Here is a 22,026-nt window from a genome sequence, read left to right as displayed (position 1 = left end):
CTGATCAGACCTAATGAAGAGCTCTGGGTCTGCCTGAAATGATTTCTTACCCTTGGAATTAACCAGAAGGGCTTCCCAAAGGAGGTTTCTTCTTGTTAGCAGCTGGCTCCTCACATATCACCAGGACAACTTATTGATAAGACAAAGCTGAGTTTCTTGCTTACCCTGGTAAGGAAGACCATCATCTCCCAAACTTTGGAAATGTCTCAGAGAGGGAAAAGTAAGGTCAGAATTTGTTGAAAGCTGGAAATTTTAAGAAAGTTGCCCCCCACCAACCCCCAAAGGAAGAGGGTCTTGATTAGGATCGGATAAGGATTACCAGGATTATTGGAAATAGCAATTTTGGGGTGATGGCTTCAAAGAATGTTAGGGTTAAATTGTGTATGGATGTTTTCCATTAAAGAGTTGATACATCTTTAGGGAGGTTCCTGTAATGAACATTCAAACAATTTGCCTGGGAAGGGGACCTATTTTCAGCTCTTAGCATCCAGGCTGAGTGTGGGGATAGATGAATCAATTTCTCAACCTTGACTGGGACTTGAAGGATGACCAAGCTCTCTCATGCTGGAATAGAAGAAGCTCATTCCTTGCAGAGGGCTGAGAAAGAGAAAGCATGAGCATATTAAGAAAGTGGTAAATAGGTCCCCTGTTATGACTTAGAATGCCCAGTGAATTCTAATTCTGTCTATGTGTGGCCTAGGAATAGAGTTTTTATGCTGAATGGCCTATAATGGCTCTCTCTAGGCTAATGTTGCCAGACAAAATTACATGGCACATACTTAAACTAAAAAATTAATTGTTCATCTGAAATTCAAGCTTAGCTTGGCATCTTGTGTTTTCATTTGCTAAATCTTGCAGCCCTACTTCAGCCCTACAGGCTCTCTTGCAATGAGTTATCCAGGACTGGGTTCCCTCTCCCTCAACCTCCTGGCTTCCAGATTCTATTAGTGCCATGCATTTCCTCTGTACAGCTAGTGTCCAGGCTCAGATTACAAGGCTGCCCTCACTCTGTCCCCTCAGCGTCTTCTGCCTGTCAACTTCTCTCTCGCCAGTTCTGACTCAACACTCTGCCACTTTGCCTCTGGTTCCTCTCCCATCTCCCCACTGCTCACCCCCCTTCTTATAATATTACAAGGCTGATTGCCCAAGATTGCCACTACAGGGAGAGTAGTGAAAAGAGTCCAACCCTCCGAAACCAGGCCAATCATGCCTCTCTGTGTGTTGCTTAGGACTTCCTGCTGATCAGCACTTGGGCCTTCCAGCCTGCATTGTGTTGCATCTGTGTTGTGTGCCTAAGTCCTGCACTTGATACCCTGGTTTGCAGACTGTGGTAGCCAGAAAAATAACCTCCCCTATCCTAAAAAAATTCATGTCCTAATCCTCAGAACCTGTAACTGTTACTTTATATAGCGCAAAATGGCTTTGCAGGTGTGATTAAGTTAATGATTTTGAGATGGGGAGAAGATTATGCTGGATTATCCAAGTGTACTTGATATAACCATAGCAGTCTATAAGAGGAAGGTAAGAGAAGTCAGAATCAGAGAGAAGGTGATGTAACAAAGGAAGAAAATATTGGAGTCATGTGCTTTCAAGATGAAGGAAGGGGCCACCTGTCAAGGAATGCTGGCAGCTTCTGGAAGCTGGGAAAGGCAGGGACATGTATTCTTCCCTGGAGCCTCCAGAAGAAACCAACCTTATTGACACCTTGATCTTAGTTCAGTTACAGGGAATTAGGACTGCTGGCCACCAGAATGTATGAGAATAGATTTGTGTTGTTTTAAGCCACCACGTTTTTGGTAATTTGTTTTTGGTAATTTTCAAGAGAAAATTCTAAGAGTGACCACTGAGTTCAGAATGAGAAAAGTGAAGATTTGCAATGGGGGCAGGGCTATCAACTGATGAACCACGATGTTCATACATTTGGAAAGGAGAACTTCATTTTTAATTTTTTTATATTTTAAATTGTATTAGATAATACCAATTGTTTTTTTCAAAAATATTCTAACAATTTCCCATCCAAAGCCTGCTGTTACAGGAAAGGGGTCCTGATCCAGACTCCAAGACAGGGTTCTTGGATCTTGAGTGAGAAAGAATTCAGGGTGAGTCCACAGTGCAAAGTAAAAGCAAGTTTATTAAGAAAATAAAGTGTTGAAAGGACAGCTACTCCATAGTCAGAGGAGGACATTCCCAATAGAGGAGGAACGCGTCTACTCTGGGTACAGTGCTCGTATGTGTAGGCAGATATGCTCTGTTACAATGGTTTATGATAAAGGATTAATTTTCTTAATTCCTATATTTTGAAAGAATCGATATTATCATTAAAGCAAAATTAGGAATGCTTTCATTCTCTAGATAGCGGGATGTGTGGACTCTCCCACGTCTGGGTCTGTTTAGTAAACATTACTAATTTGTTCCTTAACCGTAAACATCTAGAGTCTCGGAATGCCTGACTTTCTGGGAATGCAGCCCAGCAGGTCTCAGCCTCATTTTCCAGCCCTCACCCAAGATGGAGTCGCTCTGGTTCCAATGCCTCTGACACTGCCATTTTATTTCTTTAATTTTTTATTTTATTTTAAGTTCTGGGATACATGTGCAGGACACGCAGGTTTGTTACATAGGAAAACGTGTACCATGATGGTTTGCTGCACCCATCAACACATCACCGAGGTGTTAAGCCCCATATGCATTAGCTGTTTATCCTGATGCTATTCCTCCCCTCTTTATTTTTTTATAAAGGATTGCAGCCTGCTGCCTGGCCATCCTGCAGGCTGGGAAGCACAGCCTCTGGTAGAAACTGGAAGGGAGCACTTCAGAGAAGGAAGGATAAGACGGGAATTGAAGCTGAACAGGTAGGCTAAGTGTACATTATCAACAGGTAAGAGGAAGAACTATAAATATTCCCAAAGGAGGGTACATATGTGTGTAGTAAGCAAATGTGTGTTGCGTACGTCCCATGTTCACTTTGGGGTGGAGGCTTAACATTTAAATGCATTCCAGTTTGGCTCTATACATGAAAAGGTGATATGGAGGACACAGAGGCATCTCATGCACAGTCTCTGTAAATCAGCCAGAGCCAGTTCCTGGTCAGTGTTCTCTTATCAGGAAGAAATGCAGGTCAGTTGTTTTGTCAAAACAAGAAGCGAGGGGAGTATGGCAAATCTTTTGAAAGGGCTGGTTTCTGTTTAATCCTTAGGAAAGCAAGTCCAATGGCAATTAGGGAGGGAGGGGCTATAATGAGGCTTGCCTGACTTCCTGACCAGTCATAGCCAGGAACTCAGTTTTTAAGACTTGGTGCCCGGTGCGGTGGCTCACGCCTGTAATCCCAGCACATTGGGAGGCCGTGGCAGGCAGATCACGAGGTCAGGAGACTGAGACCATCCTGGCTAACATGGTGAAACCCCGTCTCTACTAAAAATACAAAAAACAAAAAACAACAACAAAAAATATTGCCGGGCATGGTGGCGGGTGCCTGTAGTCCCAGTTACTTGGGAGGCTGAGGTAGGAGAATGGTGGGAACCCTGGAGGTGGAGCTTGTAGTGAGCCGAGATTGTGCCACTGCACTCCAGCCTGGGTGACAAACAAATAAATAAACAAAAGACTTCTCTTGGGTCCCCTTGACCAAGAGGGGGTCCATTCAGTCCAGTTGGGGATCTTGGGACTTGATTTTTAATTCTCAGGCTATGAAAAGCCATGGGGCTCGGGCTGACATGTGAGCAAATACTTGTGAGAACTGTGACCAGACTTCAAGGGAGTGTGACCTGTGCAGTCCCACAGACCCTATACTCAGAAGGACCTTGCACTTGGTTTAATGCTTCTGTTGACATCTTAATAAATTAGAATGAGGGACCCCACAAGTTTTCTTTTTGCCCTGAGCCCTGCAAATGTTGTAGCTGATCTTAACTATGGCCAGGTGTTTTATTTGTGATATAGTTGAAGTGTTATAAGATTACAGATGTGAGGTCCATTAAATTTTACTGGGGAGGAAAGGGTAACAGAGGGTCAGGTTAATCTAAGCTCAGATTTGCAGAGTAAAAGTTCAGAAGGCAGAGAAAGGAGTTGCATGGTAGAGGGCACAGCATGAATTGAGAATAGAAGACAGAAAAATCACCTGTTATGCTTGGAAATGATAGGTCTTTTGTATAACTTCTGTGTTCCGTGGGGAGTGCTATGTCATAGGGTAGAGTAAGCCAGATGCCAAAGGACTTTGAATGCATCAAAGTAAGTGGTTTGGAACCTACTCTTCAGGCAACGGGGTACCGTGGATGTCATTTGAGAAGAGAGGTGACAGGCTCGGCCACAAATTTTGGGCCGTCACTCAAAATTGGTTGAATTGGGATTTTGAAGGGTAATATTTTAGCTCAAGCATGGCAGATGAATGCCTATGCAAATTCTGTTTGGTTCTGTCCTTCTTATGCAAAACGAACACCAATGGTCTTTGCAATTACTCTCTGGGGAAATTGTTAATGTAGACCACCAAGGGAGGTATCCATAGATTTGTTGAGAACTGGTGTTCAGAGTGTGAAGTCTAAGAATCAGCCTCAAGGACTGGAAAGGAAAATCCGGAACTAAATAGATAGAATCCTCATCTCAAGTGAAAAGTTGTATTGTACAGAGCCACAGTCACCCTAGACTGTATGTGATGGGATAAAAGGAAATAATAAGCAGAGGTGACAAGATATTTTATTGAACTATTAGCTTGTGTTGTTCCTTTATTTTCCTCTCTCTGCTGTTTTGTTTCAAGCAGCTAACAAGGTGTTAAAGGATAATTTTGAAGAAAAAATATAAAAGGATCATGGCTTTTGTACAGATAAAAATGAACAACTGCCAAAGATTTTCTTAACTAATTAATAAGGGAACTGTAACAACTGGTTCAAAGGAGAATTCAAGTACACTGCTTCTATAGATTAGAGGTGCTGACATAAATTGACAAATAGGTACAAACTGAATTTTTCTACGCTGGGGAGAGAAATAATTTTGTCTTCTCTGGAGGGACTTTGCATGTGTACAGACATGAAATATTTTTGCTATAACCAGTTTTCTACAAGTTAACTTGTGTCTCTACAGAGTTGTAAAATAGCCTAGTCTAAATAAATGTGCATACCCCTATAGGATAATTAAATCTGTGAAGGCGCTCCCACATCCATGAAAGGGTGTCTGCTAATCTCCTTTGTGCCTCTTTGCCCCTAGGGAAGTTTGTTTCACAGGCTCAAAGCCATAGCCAGCTGCCATGTTATTCTTTTTTTCCATGTATGAAGAAATTAACCCTTGGAAGGAGTTCTAATTGGAGTCAGGGAGAAGTAGGGAAGGGTAAGGAGGAATTCTGTGAGGCAGCCAGGAAAGCAGGGACCCTTTACACTTTGGTAGCAGAATCCTGTACAAGTGTCAAGGCCTCTGAGGAGATGGCCTTCCCCAAGAACGGCTCAGGAGTAGCCTAGCCCCCATACCTGGAAGGCTCAGGCATATAAAGTAGATGTGTCAGCCATAGCCTGCATGGACTGATAGCCAGAATGACCATGAAATTTATCATCTGGACTAGGACACATTTAAGATGAAAGGAGGCCCTATGCCAGGGCAACAGCACAAACTGGGACAATGCCAGGCAAACTGGGACATAGTGTTTATGTTACCAGTGGAGGGTGTCCAGGTCCTTGAGGTCTTGAGAAAAGAATTGGACAAAAAGCACAAAGAAAGTGAGGAAGGAATGAAGAGATTTATTGAAAATGAAAGTACACTCCACAGTGTGGGAGCGGGCTGGAGCATAGGGGCTCAGGGGCCCTGGTACAGAGTTTTTGGGAGTTTAAATACCCTTTAGAGGATTCCATTGGTTACTTGGTGTACGTATGCCCTATGTAAATGAAGAGGAAAAGTTGCAAAGTCATTTACTCGGCGTATGCCCTATGGAGAGGATATTTCCTGTCATAGCTGAAGTGTGAATTGGCCTTGTGTTCCCTGACTCCAGACCCAATTTTCCTGCCTCACCTGAGCTCAGAGAAAGATTCCAGGGCAGTCCCATGACCCTGAAGCAGGAAGGTCACATCTAAGTTGATTTTGAGGGGAATTACTGAAAAATCTTCAGTCCCTGAAAGAGAGTTTTATTATGCCCCCCATAGGTGCTAGTTTTAGAAAGCCATTAGCAAGCTCGATACCTAAAAACATTGTTTCAAAAGAATGTTTTGGATTTTTGTAATGACAGAGTTTGAGTATTTAAGAGCAATGAGCTAAATTGATTTTGAGGGTTTTTAATTTTTTTTCTTGCAGCAATGTAGTATCAGGGAGACTTTGTTCTTTGAAGTGCACATGACAAATTTTAAATGGTTGAAGCATGATTGTGGTCTCAGTTGAAAGAGTGTGTATTTGAAAGTGGTTCTCTGTGACCCTCAGCAGCACAGCAACTGCTATCACTGATGAAAAGTCTTGGGTAACACTCAGAGCCACTAAAAGAGGCCATCACTAGACAGGTCAGTTGCGTCTATCAAAACCACAAGGGCTGGTTTATTGGTGCCAGTCATCTAAGAGACATTTCCTTTTTAAGTCAGTTGGGGGCCAGTCCATATGCTCTGGATCTCAAAAAGAACAGCATCATTCACCTTTTACCTGTCCTTCTACTACCACCCTCCACACCTTGGGCACATTTGAAATCAGCGGCTGTGCAAAATGATTTTTGCATGAGTAAAACTGTATTATCAGCTATTGCACATTTCTCTACTCCATCTCCATGATATTATGGAAACCTCTAGGAGATAAGAGTTTGGCAGGACTTGTTTCACAAGATACAGGTCATGTAGACTCCTAATAAAACAGGATGTGGTAAAGAAGCTAGACAAAACCCACCCAAACCAAGATGGCAATGACAGTGACCAGTGGCCTTTCTCACTCCTCATTATATGCTAATTATAACACATTAGCGTACTAAAGAAAACTCCTACCAGTGTCATGACAGTTTACAAATGTCACGGCAACATCTGGAAGTTACTCTATATGACCCGAAAGGGTGGGGGTATGGGGGTCAGTTCTAGGAATTTCCTGTACTTTCCCTGGAAAACTCATGAATTATCTACAGTTTGTTTAGCATATGATTAAGACATAATAATTTTTAAAAAGCCAACTAGCAGCCCTCAGGGCTGCTCTGCCTAAGGAGTAGCCACTTTTTAATTTCTTTACTTTTTTGATAAACTTGCTTTCACTTTGTTGGCTTGTTCTTGAATTCTTTCCTGTTTGAAGTCAAGAGCCCATGTGCCCTCTCAGGCTGTACCCCAATTTTAGGGTTCACACTGTGATATCTAGAAGGTGAGGAATACAAAACTTCCCAGATTTGGACTGCAGCTAACCTCAACATTTGATTCAAAGAAAGCAAGCAAATGCAATAAATCTTACCTACCTATATTGTGGACTGAGAATTTTGCCTGCTATGAAGTGAAGATGTAGTGGCATATCCCTAGATACAGGAGTCTAGGGTAGAGCACTTGCCAATTTGTGTCCCATGGACCTTTTAGGTAGTCTGGTGAAATCAATAGAAACCCTTCCAGAATAAAGGTTTTAAGTATATGCCATAAATATATAGGCTTAGAAACAAGAAAGAAATCAATAGTATTAAAACAATTATCAAAATACTTAACCATATTTATTGTATAGTATTTATGGTTTATAGATATACTTCCTTATTAACACACTAAAAAATAAGATCTAGTGATGTGTCTAATGATTCTTATAATTAAAAAGTGATGAAAGTGAAAGAGATTTTGAGGAACTTGCAACCATGTTATGGTATGAGCATATCAGTGATTTCCATTTGTGATAAAGTCACAGGTGCTTCTAGCCTATTAGGGTTTATTGCTCACATTCGTAAGTAAAAGGACTGCAAAATTTAAATCAGAGGTTAGTGAAAGTAAAGGTGTGACATCCTTTACATCCAACTTTACAGACTCCCTGAGTTCTACCTGTGAACTCCTTTAGGGGTCTGTGGGTCCTTGATTAAGAATCCCCACTACAGGGACACTGTTCTCCATCTCCATTGGCACAGGCTGTTTACAACCATCTGTGAATTGACTCATCTATGCTAACAGTCAGCATCTGGAAGTGTTTGATATCATTTTCAAATCCGCATTAGCCTGAGTAAACTCTTGGCTGTTGTGTTTATTCTGAGCCTTGGTGGAATGGCTCTCCTTGAGCCCACCAGCACCATAATCTTTCTCTCCCACTCCTTCAACCCTTGCTCTCAGTCTCCTCCTGGGAACACAAAGCCTTTATTCACTTTCCTCTCATGACACAGAGCCTCAGAATATGTAATTTTAACATCTTTGCTGATATTGAACTGTTTCCATTTCATCTTTAAATCAGTTTAGTGGTTGCAAAATCACCGTGGTATTGATATTCAATACGAGAGGCGTCAAGGCAGGAGGAGGCTGACGAGGCAGCGATGCCTAGGAAAGCCCTGAAACAAAAGCAGTCAAGATAAGGTAGAGGCGGCAGCAGCAACACCCCAGTTCTGGGGTATTTTCTTTGTCAGAGACCTGCAGCTAGATTTTCTAAGAAAGTAGAGTTGAGGCTCTCCAGCATGTTTTGAGGCCAGTAATGCAAATATATTCTAAGTAACCTGGCCTTCCATAACACTTAAAATTAAATCTACACTGTGTACTGCAGTCTATGAATGAGTAAATTATGTGTCAGTTTAGCTGGGACACTTTTTATATATGTTTGTTTCCTCAGCTTATTATTAATATTAGTAAGAACTCCTTTTACTTTCAGAAGTATCCCAGTCTGAATGATACATGATGTGGTCATTGTGACGGATGCTATAGTCTGTCACCCAGATCCCCCTTCCATGACAGAGATGCTCATTCCCCAGCTGCTGGGAGTGATGGTGGCTGATGGTTCTCAGTTGATGTCTTATCCAGAAATTGCTATCAGGTGAAGAGAACCACTTTGCATACAGTCACATCCCCTTCCTAGGGATAGCTGGCCAATGTGTGGGTGGAAGAAGACAGATAGACATGAAAATCTGATCTCATAAACCAAAGGCAGGCCAATTCTGCTGGGACATCCTAGCTCAGAGCAGCTCATGGGGTTGGCTGAGCCCTTTGTTGCAAACAAAGTCTGTTGTTGCGTTGTTATAAAGAACTACCTGAGACTGGGTAATTTAAAAAGAAAAGAGGTTTTAACTGACCCACAGTTGCCCAGGCTGTACAGGAAGCATGGCTGGGGAGGCCTTAGGAAACTTAAAATCATGGTGGAAGAGGAAGAGTAAGCAGGCATGTCTTATGTGGCCAGAGCAGGAAGAAGAGAGCAAAGCAGGAGGTGCTACACACTTCTAAACAACCAGATCTCGTGAGAACTCACGACATCAGAAAGGGGGAAATCCACCCCTATGATCCAATCACCTCCCATCAGGCCCCTCCTTCCACACTGGGGATTACAATTTGGCATGAGATTTGGGTAGGGACACAGAGCCAAATGATATCAAGTGCATTGCAGCTCAACTTCTCTCTGCTCAATCCTGTCTCCTACATTCCTTGGACGGGTGTTGCTCTCAAGGACTTGCTGTGAGCAAATCTCCCTGTCTGTTTCTCCACAAACCTGTTGAAAGACAGGCATGCTACCCATACAGTTCCACAAGGCCTGATCCCTGATAGCCATTTTGACCTTATCACACATTGGCCTGTTTGCCTTTTGTCAAATATGATAGGCTTTTTATATCTCCTGCACACTCCACTTGGGGTTCCTGTTCTCCTCCGTGGGTTCTGTCCCCAGACTGTTGCACGTCAAACTTCTTGTTCTCCGGTCCCAGCTCAAATCTCATCTTCTCATTGAGGTCTTTCCTTGCCTGATTCTGTCCAGATAATCACTGTTCCCTTTCTTGATTGCACTCTTCATTGATTTTCCCTATATCCTCGTCACTAATTGCAACTATATTATTCATTTACTTTTTTTTTTTTTTTTTGAGATGGGGTCTCACCCTGTCACCCAGGCTGGAGTGCAGTGGCACAGTCTCAGCTCATTGCAACCTCTGCCTCTTGAGTTCAAGTGACTCTCCTTCCTCAGCCTCCCAAGTAGCTGATACTATAGGCATGTACCGTCATCATGCCTGGCTAATTTTTGTATTTTTATTAGAACAGGGTTTTGCCATGTTGGCCAGGCTGGTCTTGAACTCCTGAGCTCAATGATCCAGCAACCTCAGCCTCCCAAACTGCTGGGATTATAGTCGTGAGCCACCACACCCAACTAACTTACTTACTTTCTCATTGACTTTCTCTTTCTCTAGAAGGTTAAGTTCTTTCTGGAGTAAAATCTTATTTGTCTTCTTCACTCCTGAATCTCCAATACCTAGAACAGTATCTGTCACATAGTAAGCACTCATAATATTGGTTGAAGGGGTAAATTTTTAAAAAGGCAAAGAAAACTATAAATCACACTATCTATTTACTTAGTTTACAATTTTGATTGTTTCTTGGGGAATATCCTTTCCAATTTCTTCTCATCTCTCACTGTTTTCTGCCTCTTGAACTTCCATTTTCTGAGAGTTTAATAGAACATACTGTCCACAAGTATTGTTAAAATTAACTTTAATAATAAACAATAGCATTATTGTCTATATTTCCAAGACATTTCATTAGCTGCTTTATTAACATGTAATCCTCACCTTTTGAGATAGCTATTATTATTATTATTCTACTTTTGTAGATGAGGAAACTGAAATTGAAAGAAGTTTCATGACTTGTCCAAGATTATACTGCTTTTAAGTGGCAGCAGAGCTGAGATGTAAACCCAGCTTTCCTTTGAAAGGAGCTCATTATATGATTCCTAAGTTGATGCAATAAAAAAGCACATTCTACATTTAGATCCAAAGACCTGAAATATACCACTCTTGGGGCAGGTAGTTTTGAACTTTACTAAGCCACCTCGGACTCAGCTTTCTCAATACTAATTGGGGCTTAGATTAAATCTTGTTGCTGATATAGTTAAATTAAGTGACAATGTATATAGACACCTTGCCTGTGGTAGAAAATAAAAAAGTTCACTCCTCTTTGATATATGACACTATAATCATAGTGTGAAATTGCCTAGGTGGTGTTCATTTTAGATTACTTAGAATCTAGGGACATTTTCCATTCTGCTTGTCAAAACTCTACATATTGTAGGAATGTCAATAACATGTATATTCAACCATGTATTTTGAACTACTCATGTATATTTGAGGAGTAGCATTAGAGTTAAGATCACAGGCTCTAGGGTGAGATGGAAGTAGAAGAGAATCTCATCCTTGTTGCTTTAAACCTATCTCTTCCTTCTGCCTCATGCCCTCCCACTTGCCTTGGCAGAGGGGTGTAAACCATGTATTTAATCTCTTGAATTCTAGATTTCCTCATCTGTAAAATGGATTAAAATAAAAATTAAAATATTACCTGCCTAGTACTTAAGATTGTACCTTTGACAATCTGTTATTAATAGTAATAATATTAATAGTTGTGAATATTATTTGGTTATATTTCACAATAGAATATGTTTTTAAGTGGACTTCTCATTATTATGGACACAGAATCATGACATCTGTAGAGTGAAAGAGACAGAAGATGTGAACACCGTGAAAACAGTTCCAGGGGCCTAAACTCCAACCCCAGCCCTACACCCCACTTTGTAGCCAAAGCTTAGAGCAATGCCAGGTCCGTCGGGTGGCTTAAGAAACACATGTTAGATGCTGAACCTGGCATAGGACCTGGCCACATCAGAATCCCTGGGAAGCTTTTAAAATGATAGATGTTTCGGGTTACTCTTGGTGATTTTGATTTGAGATCCCTGGACACCGCATATAGAAAGAAAACAAACAAGAACCCCGCAATTGGTTCTGAGGCTCAGCTAGACCTGGAAGCCACCTGTGACTCAACCATACTTGTGGTACATGAATACCTTACCCTCTGCCACTGCTGAGTGAGCTCCCACAGTAACCGTGCACCCCACAGTGATGCCAATCTTATGGCCTTCACAGGGGCCTCCACATGGTCATCCACTTTTTCTGGCTATTTCAGGTGGCCATAGAGGTTGCATCCAATTTATTGAAGTCTTGGTGTATTAATCTATTTTAATAGTAAATAAAAGCTATATGTATTGTCTTAGAATTCTAGAATAATAGCATTGAAGGTGACCTTCATGATCTTTTTAGCTTCCAGATGAAGCCTACTTTCAAATGATAGGATTCACACACTTCCCCCCACACACCCACCCCTCCAGCTCTTGCCCATGAACTGACAGAGAAAATAAACCAGTTTTTTTTTTGAAATTGGAACAATTCAGATTCTTATTCTAGTTACTATCGCAATAAGCAGAGTGTCTCCTGATTCATAAATTTCTCAGAACACATTCCTAAACCAGAATTTGGATGTGAAATGATGAGAAAAAGTTGCCTGGCTTTTCTTTAATCTGGAAGAAAAACGACTGAGATTTAAGAATAATTCTTTGCCATATTTGCCTTTAATATAAAATACTCTTCTATCTTCTTTTTTATATGAGAAATGGCCTTGGATGGAATTCTTGTCTTGTCTTGGAGAAATTCTTGCTGATGCATTCGGGAAGGCCAGGCAAGCAACTTGCTAGCACGGTTGGCAAGGATAGTACCTCTCCTTCCACTTAACATAATCACATCTCATTATATACTATTACTTCTTTCTATAGGAAAATTTCCTTGAAAGGTTAAAAAGTTGATCACTGAAACTGGAGATTTCAAATTGTTTGCTGACAATTTGTAGATATAATAAATTGGTGAACCATATTTAGTTCAACATATTTTATCCAAATAGACATTCCCTTTTGTCCTCAAAAATATTTAATTTCTCACCAAATAACCGTAATCAAGATTAACCTAAATGAATGAATCCAAAAATGGAACCACATTTTCATATTTAAAAATACCCACATTCTTTCTCTGTTATTTTGATCAGCCTGTGGTCTTGATACCTAGGTTCAATTGATTATGATAAAGAAATAAAAGGAATTGATGAAACTCACTGAAAAACTTTGGTATCAAATTGCACTGGGTAAAAGTAAGATAAAGGAGGAAAATTGCAAAGCAACAATTAAGCTGTCAAGACAACTTTTCCTGATTTTTGTTCATCCTATTCCTTGTCCTTTCCTCCTGTTAATGTCTCACTCAGAGATGTCCTTGCTTTCGTGATTGTGAAGTGGATGGAATACGCTGTGAGGTCTTAGCAACAACTTCCTGTCTCAGAGAAAAAGTCAGGAGCCTTACAATGGCTGACAGCTCTTCCCCACCCATTTTCTGGCATCCCCTCTGTCTGGCTTATTTTTGTCAACTGCCTTTCTACTACTTTATTCTATTCCAGCCATGCTGGTCTTTTTACTGTTCCTATAACATACCTGTCAGTTTCCTTCTAAAAAACCATGGCTTTATTTTCTCTGGAATGCTGTGTCCATGAGTCTCATTTCTTTCCTGTGTTGTCTTCACTAGTACTACTTCGCTTAGCCTATTTTTCTGTCTTCCACAGAGAGAAAGAAAGCAGATCAGTCACTGCTTATTCTGTTGTCATCTACAACTGATGGCCCCTAGATTTCATGTACTTCCAAATGATGTTCAGAAAAAGCTATGTAAAATAGAAACAAGTTTGTGTTTAGATTTATTGGTGATTACTTCCTGTCACCACAAAATTAATTCTTAATTTCACAATATGCCAGAAAATAGGCAAAATAATTGAGAGGAACACTGGGTTACAAAGCAGGAGACTTTTGTAGGGCATCCCAAGTTCTAACTATGTATTCTAAAATAACAGGGTTGAAGGTGACCTTTTTGACCATTTTAGCTTCAGATGAAGCTTTCTGCAAGATGCGCTCTAGAAGTTAATGTGTGGCATTTACTAAAGATTCCCATGTATGGAAGAGACTTTAAAAGTCAAACTATCCAATGCTTCCTTTACTACATACTCATCCATGTAGTATGAGTTATTTCTCATAATGAGAATACCTGCTGCATAAATGAGTTCTATAAAGTCATTGCCAATTGTTTTTTCTCTTCTCAAATTTTTCCAGGATTGGGGAGTCCATTATTACTTACTCAATTAGTTTATCACATGTCTATAGAGTGCTTACTGCATATCCCTGGTTTTGTGTTATGTGCTGGGTACACAAAGAGAAATAGGACACAGTGAATGAATTTTACCTATAAGGATGGCACAGCAGACTGGATTATAGGAGAGTTTTAATCTAGTCTAAACCAAACACCAGATGGGCACTGTCAGACTTTCTGTCAAAGTGAAACAAGCAATTGAGATTTTTAGCTTATGTATGGTTGGATATAAGCAACTTCATATGATTCAACCTGTTAGAGTAGCTCAAACACTTACTCCAAGCCTTAAAGACATCAAAATTCCTGCCTAGGTATCTTTGAACTTTATCATAAATGGAGATCAGGACCGGCCAGAGGGTAGACTCACAGACACTTCTAGCTCTGAGCTCTTACTTCCATGCAAGGTGCCTCTCTTGCACCATGTCAACCCAAATGTTAAATGAAGACATGCCTCCAAACCCAACTCATTTAATATCCCGGCCCGCGGGATAGTCGAAGCAGGCCCTGGAGGAGGGGGTGGGAATTTGGGGAACAAGAGATACGAGAAATGGAGACAAGACAGTGCTCTGATCAAGTCTCTTTTAATGGCGGTAATGCAGTGCCTTATATACACTTGGAGGGAAAAGGGTTGGGCCAAGGCGAAAATGATCTCATAGTGGAGGCGTGGCCAGATAGGTATTGGTTTCTCTGGTCGAACGTCATGTTGCACCTGCGCTGTCAGGTAGTAATTTTCGCGGGCGCGGGAAAAATGGGTGAAGAAGAAGCAGGAAGAGCGCCATCTTTTATGAGGTATTAATACAGGGAAAAAAGGCAAAGATAGGGAGAAGGTGTGGGGTGGAAATGAATATAGCTCAGGCGTTTTTAATCGTCAGTTATTATTCGCTATGGCCGGGGCGCGCAGCTCCGGACAATTTAAGTATTTGTGACACAGAAAAGTTTTATTGAAGATTTGAGGGCCTTGTTGTGATGGGTTTAAGTTGCAGTGATACAAACAAGTTCATATTGGTTGAAGATTAGACCTATTTTTAAGATGCCTTTTGGCCAACCCATGACCAGGGAAGCTGCACGGTCCATACTCCCAACCTCAGCCACTGGGCCCATCTCCCTCTTCCTGTTCCCTGCTCCATTTCTGTCTTCTCTTCCATTTTGTGTTTTGTTGGCTTATTTTTTTTTTAGCCATAAAACAAATACTTCTCATTCTACATCACATGGTATAGCTTTCTGCATCAAGTAAATTTGTTTGAATCTCACTCTTTACCTGAACTAGTTTTTTTTCTTAATTTTTACTTCAACTAGTTTTCTTTGAATCTCACTCTTTACCTGAACTAGTTTTTAAAGAAAAAAATTTTTTTTTCTTTACCTGAACTAGTTTTTTCTTTACCTGAACTAGTTTACATGAACATCACTTACAGATGTACAGAACAATTATCATCTTTCTTCTGTGTGGGCAGTTCTTTTCGTATTTGAAGACAGCTCTCCTGTTAATAACTACTGTCCTCACCCCAGGTCTTCTTAGATGCGTATCTCTCTGTTCCATCTGTTAGAAGGGCATTGTGCACAATTATTTTTCAGGTTCTTTTCTTTTTGGGTCTAATATTTTATGATTCTTGTCTGTGTCTGAACAATCAACACATAGTACGTAGTTGGAATGTCTTTCTAAAAGAGTGGCTCTTCTACTAGAACGAACAACCCTGATTTATGGCAGATATTTTTGTAATATACCCTTACCATCAAAAAGTGACATTTAGATAATATAACCTACTTACAGATATAATTTCAAAGAAAATGCCGTATCTCTAATAGAAAATAAATATACGATGTATGACTTATATATGCGTTACATTAGTCTGTTTTCATGCTGCTGATAAAGACATACTTGAGACTGGGAAGAAGGTTTAATTGGACTTACAGTTCCATGTGGCTCAGGAGGCCTCAGAATCATACCATGAGGAGGAGGCAAAAGGTACTTCTTACATGGCAGCAGCAAGAGAAAAATGAGGAAGAAGCAAAAGTGGAAACCCCTGATAAACCCATCAAATCTCATGAGACTTATTCACTACCACGAGAATGGCCTGAGAGAGACCGGCCCCATGATTCAATTACCTCCACCTGGGTCCATCCCACAACATGTGGGAATTTGGGAGATACAATTCAAGTCGAGATTTGGATGGGGACACAGCTAAAACATAATTTTTTCCCCTGGCCCCTCCAAATCTCATGTCCTCACATTTCAAAAGCAATCATGCCTTCCCAACAGTCCCCCAAAGTCTTAACTGATTTCAGCATTAACCCAAAAGTCCACAGTCAAAGTCTCATCTGAGACAAGGCAAGTCCCTTCTGTCTATGAGCCTGTAAAATCAAAAGTAGGCTAATTACTTCCTCGAAACAATGGGGGTACAAATATTGGGTAAATACAGCCATTCCAAATGGGAGAAATTGCCCAAAACAAAGGAGGTTGCAGGGCTCATGCAAGTCCAAAATCCAGTGGGGAAGTCACATTTTAAAGTTCCAAAATGATCTCCTTTGAGTCCAGGTCTCACCTCCAGGTCACGCTGATGCAAGAGGTAGGTTCCCATGGTCTTGGGCAGCTCCACCCCTGTGGCTTTGCAGAGTACACCCTCCATCCTGGCTGCCTACATGGGCTGGCATTGAATATCTCTGGCCTTTCCAGGTGCATGGTGCAAGCTGTCGGTGGATCTACCATTCTGGGGTCTGGAGGACAGGATGGTGGTCCTCATCTTACAGCTCCACTAAGCAGTGACCCAGTAGGGACTGTGTGTCAGTTTTTCTTTTCTATAACTTAGGCTGCAAATTGTCCAAACTTTTATGCTCTTTCCCTTTTAAAACTGAGTGCTTTTTAACAGCACCCAAGTCACATTTTGCATGCTTTTCTGCTTAGAAATTTCATCTGCCTGATACCCTAAATCATCTCTTTAAAGTTCAATGTTCCACAAATCTCTAGGGTAGGGGCAAAATGCCACCAGTCTCTTCGCCAAAACATCACAAGACTCACCTTTGCTCCAGTTCCCAACAAGTTCCTCATCACCACCTGAGACCACCTCAGCCCGGACCTTATTTTTTCATATCACTATTAGTATTTTTGTCAAAGCCATTCAACAAACCTCTAGGAGGTTCCAAACATTGCCACATTTTTGTGTCTTCTTCTGAGCCCTCCAAACTGTTCCAAAGTCTGCCTGTTACCTGGTTCCAAAGTCACTTCCACATTTTTGGGTATCTTTTCAGCAACATCCCACTCTACTGGTACCAATTTACTGTATTAGTCCATTTTCACCATGTTGATAAAGACATAGACTGGGAAGAAAAAGAGGTTTAAGTGAACTTACAGTTACACATGACTTGGGAGGCCTCAGAATCATGGTGGGAGGCAAAAGGCACTTCTTACATGGCAGCAGCAAGAGAAAAACGAAGACGCAAAAGCGGAAACCCCTGATAAACCCATCAGATCTTGTAAGACCTACTCACTGTCACAAGAATGGCATGAGAAAGACTGGCCCCCATGATTCAGTTACCTCCCCCTGGGTCCCTCTGACAACAGGTGGAAATTCTGGGAGATGCAATTCAAGCTGAGATTTGGGTGGGGACACAGCCAAACCATATCTTACATGTGTGCATCAGTATGTCAATTTTAGGGCATGTCTATGTTTGTGCATTTACATCGAGTTATAGTGTTTGTGGCAGTTACAAATGCAGACTGTGTCAGCTAGGTTGTATGGGCCTGATATGGTTTGGCTGTGTGTCCTCACCCAAATCTCACCTTGAATTGTAATCCCCACATGTTGGGGGAGTAGCCTAGTGTGCGCTGATTGAATCATGGGAGTGGATTTCCACTTTGCTGTTCTCATGAGATCTGGTTGTTTGGTAAGTATCTGGCTCTTCCCCTTTGCGTATGCTCGCTCACTCTCTCTCTCTCTCTCTCCCTCCCTCACTCCCCCTCTCCCTCCCTCCCCCTCCCCCCTCCCTCCTCCCCCCCTCCCCCTCCCCCTCCCTCCCTCCCCCCTCCCCCTCTCCCCCTCTCTCCCCCCTCCCCCTCTCCCCCTCTCTCCCCCCTCCCCCTCTCCCCCTCTCTCCCTCTCTCTCCCTCTCTCCCTCTCTCTCCCTCTCTCCCTCCCTCCCTCCCTCTCTCTCCCTCTCTCCCTCCCTCCCTCCCTCTCTCCCTCCCTCCCTCCCTCCCTCCCTCTCTCCCTCCCTCCCTCTCTCCCTCTATCCCTCCCTCCTTCCCTCTCTCCCTCTTTCTCCCTCCCTCCCTCCCTCCCTCTCTCTCTCCTTCCCCCTCTCTCTCTCCCTCCTTCCCCCTCTCTCTCTCCTTCCCCCTCTCTCTCTCCTTCCCCCTCTCTCTCTCCTTCCCCCTCTCTCTCCCCCCCTCCCTTTCTCCTGCTACCATGCGAGAAGGTGCTTGCTTCTCTTTTGCCTTCCTCATTGACTGTAAGTTTCTTGAGACCTCCCCATCCATGCGTAACTGTGAATCAATTAAACCTCTTTTATTTATAAATTACCAGTCTCAGGTACTATCTGTATAGCAGTGTGAAAATGGGCTAATACAGGGCCACTGCAATATCCCAAGTAATAATGTCATTTTAACATATTTTCCAAAATGAAGAAAAACAAACTTTTGGTAAAATTCCTAACAAAATGAATGGATCCTTAACAAAACTAAGAAAAAAAAATCCCTTGATTTGCATGCTAATCTCATTCCTGGAAAATTTACTGTTATTAAAATTATCAAAAATAAATCATTTCCATATGCTAAATGAAGTCAATCCAAAGTCACATGGGCTTGTTACCTCAGGACTGTCTAATATCTCAGATGCCTAGCAGCCTTGACCCATCCTCTAAATACTATTAGTGCCCCTAAATATGCTCCCACGGATTTCCAGCCTGCTGCCTAGAAGATGACACTGTTCCCATTGACATGCCTCGCTCTGAAGCTACATGGATGAATAATTTTTCCTCTGATTTTGGGACCAAGGTTCATTCGGAGCAAAAAGCATGGAAGTTATCATTCATGTGCCTTCTTCCAAAGACTTAAGTTGTAACAAAGCTAAGTTTTTGCCCTTAGTTGCTAACGTAGGTTGAGATGAATGTGCACTTCTGTGTGGACCTATTAACCGAATCACCTATGCTTTTCCTAGTGCCCACTCAGACTTTACGAGTGTGATTTTATTCACATGGAATTTACTGAGGGAAAAAAAATATTAAGGGAGAAAAGGCAAAAGCAATCTTTTGCTACAAATGTCATAGCCCCATTATTGTAAGATGTATAAAAGTACTAAATTTACAGAAAGGTCTAAGTAATAGCAAACAAGGTGATGAAATTTGCTTCTAACTGGCAAGGTATAAACTCCTTAAAAGGAACCTTAAAGTAGACTTATTCAGTACATTTCAGTTGCTTTGCTGTCAAGGGAAACTGGAGGAAGATTTGAGGGCAAATGTTAACCTGAAATACATTCACAGCTGCATGCAAATATCTAGGGCACAATTCTGCTTTAGTTCAGCAGAAGACCTTAATCATTCTTCCAAAGTTTTAGCTCCTGGTAATAAACAAATTTCTTTCTTAATGATTGAATTCTCCATCCTGTCTGTCTTTTTTTAATTAACATATTAAAAAAAATTCTTAGCTAGTGAATCCTTGTTTTTCAGACAGGTAGAAGATTAATAATTGTCTATGACTCTAACAAGCTACAACCTCTTGGTGCCTCAGATCCTTCAACTATAAAATTGGGGAGGGAGGTTGAACTAGACACAGTAATGGCCCTTCCAGTTTGAAATTTTAGGTTTCTACAACTCTAATGGTGGCTGAAAGACCCTGTATTTAATAGCAAAGATATTTTTCTAATAAATGGGTAAAGTGACTCACTAGTTGTCTAGAAAGAAATTAGGAGGTTCTGTAAGTTCAAATGACTGTTCTGCAGTGTCTTAGCGATCTCAGCGTAGAGTCATATCTCTGCATCACACAGTTGGGGTTGGGATCTCAGGCACACTACTCATTAGCTATGTGAGCTGTGACCTTGGGACTATTTAACACCCCTGTGTCTCAGTTTCTTCATGTGCAAAATGAAGCACACAGTAGGTGCTCAGCATTATTTGACTTCATATTTAAATTTCTAGCTCCTAGCATGTGGTAGGGATTTGGTCAATATTCACTAAATCAAATGAGGTCATTTCATTCCTGGACATTGTTCCAGACTCACCTTTTCCTACTGCTGAGGCTTGATGTAGAAAATTTTGTATTCAGCATTTTAGAGATTTGGATGTGTAATGAATTTCTGCAATTGCATTGAATCTGCAGTGCCTGGCTTCCAACAAATACTGCAAAACTTTTTCTCTGTCGTTTTTGACTCCAAAGTAGCTCAGCAGACACGTTTTGGGAGTTGGTCCCTTGGGATAGTTTTGTAGCACAGTAATTTCACTCTGTGAAAGTGAACAAAGTGAAATTTGAGAGAGGGGCACGTGGGGTTCCTATTATAATGTAGCAAATGAAGGCTAGAGCCTTCCCATTCGCATCAAATATATGGCTTTTTAACCCTGGGAGGATTTCACTTTTCCATTATAAAAATGCTAAGTATTATGGGCTTCAGTTTTCCCTAAATTGATGTAGTCCTGTTATATCATTCGAATGCTAAGGGTTACTCTCTTTCCTCATTCCCCACACAAGTTTATTAGTCCTTATGGGAACGTCAGTCATGAATCAGCCACAGCAAGGCCAAGACGGGGGTACAGAGACTGAGGTTCTCACCTCGGCACAGAATTTAAGTGGGTGCCAAAAAACTCAGTAATCAGTAATTTTTTTTTAAATCAACATTAATGCACAAAATCCCACACTGAACAAAATAACAAAATTTTAAAGAAAAACAAGGTCTGTAACTGCACCACGGCAATCCATATTGGAGCGTGAGGCAAAAGAAACATCCATAATACTGATTCTGTCTTTTAAAAATATTGTAATATTAGGTCAGGTCTGTAATCCCATCACTTTGGGAGGCTGAAGTGGGCGAATCAGTTGAGCCCAGGAGTTCGAGACCAGCCTGGACAATGTGGCGAAACCCTGACTCTACAGTAAAATACAAAAAAATTAGCCAGGCGTGGTGGCTTGTTTCTGCAGTCCCAGCTACTCAAGAAGCTGAGGTGATCAATCACCCAGGAAGTTGAGACTGCAGTGAGTTTTGATGGTACTACTGCACTCCAGGCTGGGCAACAGAACAAGACCCTGTCTCAAATATATATATATAATTATTATATAAATATATATAAATTATATATTATTGTATAAATATATTTTTTATATATATATACACACACATATAATTTCCATCATGGATATATTTGTAGTAATTTGGGATTTTTAAAATATTGCATTGTAATGCTATTTATCTGTATGATTGAGCTTTGATGTTTCCTCCCTGCCCTTAAATTTTGTGCCTAAGACCAGTCCCTCCATTCCCTCATATTAGTCCTTGCCCTGAGAAAGAGGCATATCCATTCATTTAGATTTCAGATTACGTTCAGGAAGCCAACCAGGTGCTCCAGGTGGATGGAGTCCACCTGTGCAATCAGGTGTGTTGAGGGTAAATGGCCAAGAGCAAATGAAGGGACTCATCTCAGAGCCTCCGGAAAAGCCCTGTACCCTTACCATGTCTCAGGCTTTGCTAAGTATGAAAACAAGAAAGGAGTAGGCAGCCACAGAGTAATATCTTTCTGGGGACCACTAAAGGAAAGACAATAAATAGAGAGACAATGTGCCGAGGAATCTGCTGATTGATGTTTGTTTGGAACATGCAACTAAGAGTATTAGGAAGGCCTGTGCCTTTGTGTTTTACTACCGTCTTAAAAGTCAATGGATTTTCTAAGCCAGGGATTGGCAAAATTTGTCAGTAAAGGGCCAGACAGTAAATAATTTAGGCCTGGAGACCCTTCATAGCTTCTGTTACGACTACTTATTT

At 41.3% G+C, this 22,026-nt stretch overlaps 1 long non-coding RNA gene across 1 annotated transcript in view; it reads left to right on the top strand.

Annotated features, from left to right (window-relative positions):
- Positions 1–22,026, top strand: part of LOC144331561 (uncharacterized) — a 144,444-nt gene that overhangs the window by 20,108 nt on the left and 102,310 nt on the right. Inside the window, exon 2 of the long non-coding RNA XR_013398847.1 lies at positions 2,737–2,849. This is a non-coding gene — a long non-coding RNA (uncharacterized LOC144331561). The remainder of the gene's footprint in view (positions 1–2,736; positions 2,850–22,026) is intronic.

The sequence above is a fragment of the Macaca mulatta genome, chromosome 10 (assembly GCF_049350105.2).
Source record: "Macaca mulatta isolate MMU2019108-1 chromosome 10, T2T-MMU8v2.0, whole genome shotgun sequence".
NCBI classification, from domain to species: domain Eukaryota; kingdom Metazoa; phylum Chordata; class Mammalia; order Primates; family Cercopithecidae; genus Macaca; species Macaca mulatta.
This window is presented reverse-complemented; position numbering and strand designations above follow the sequence as displayed.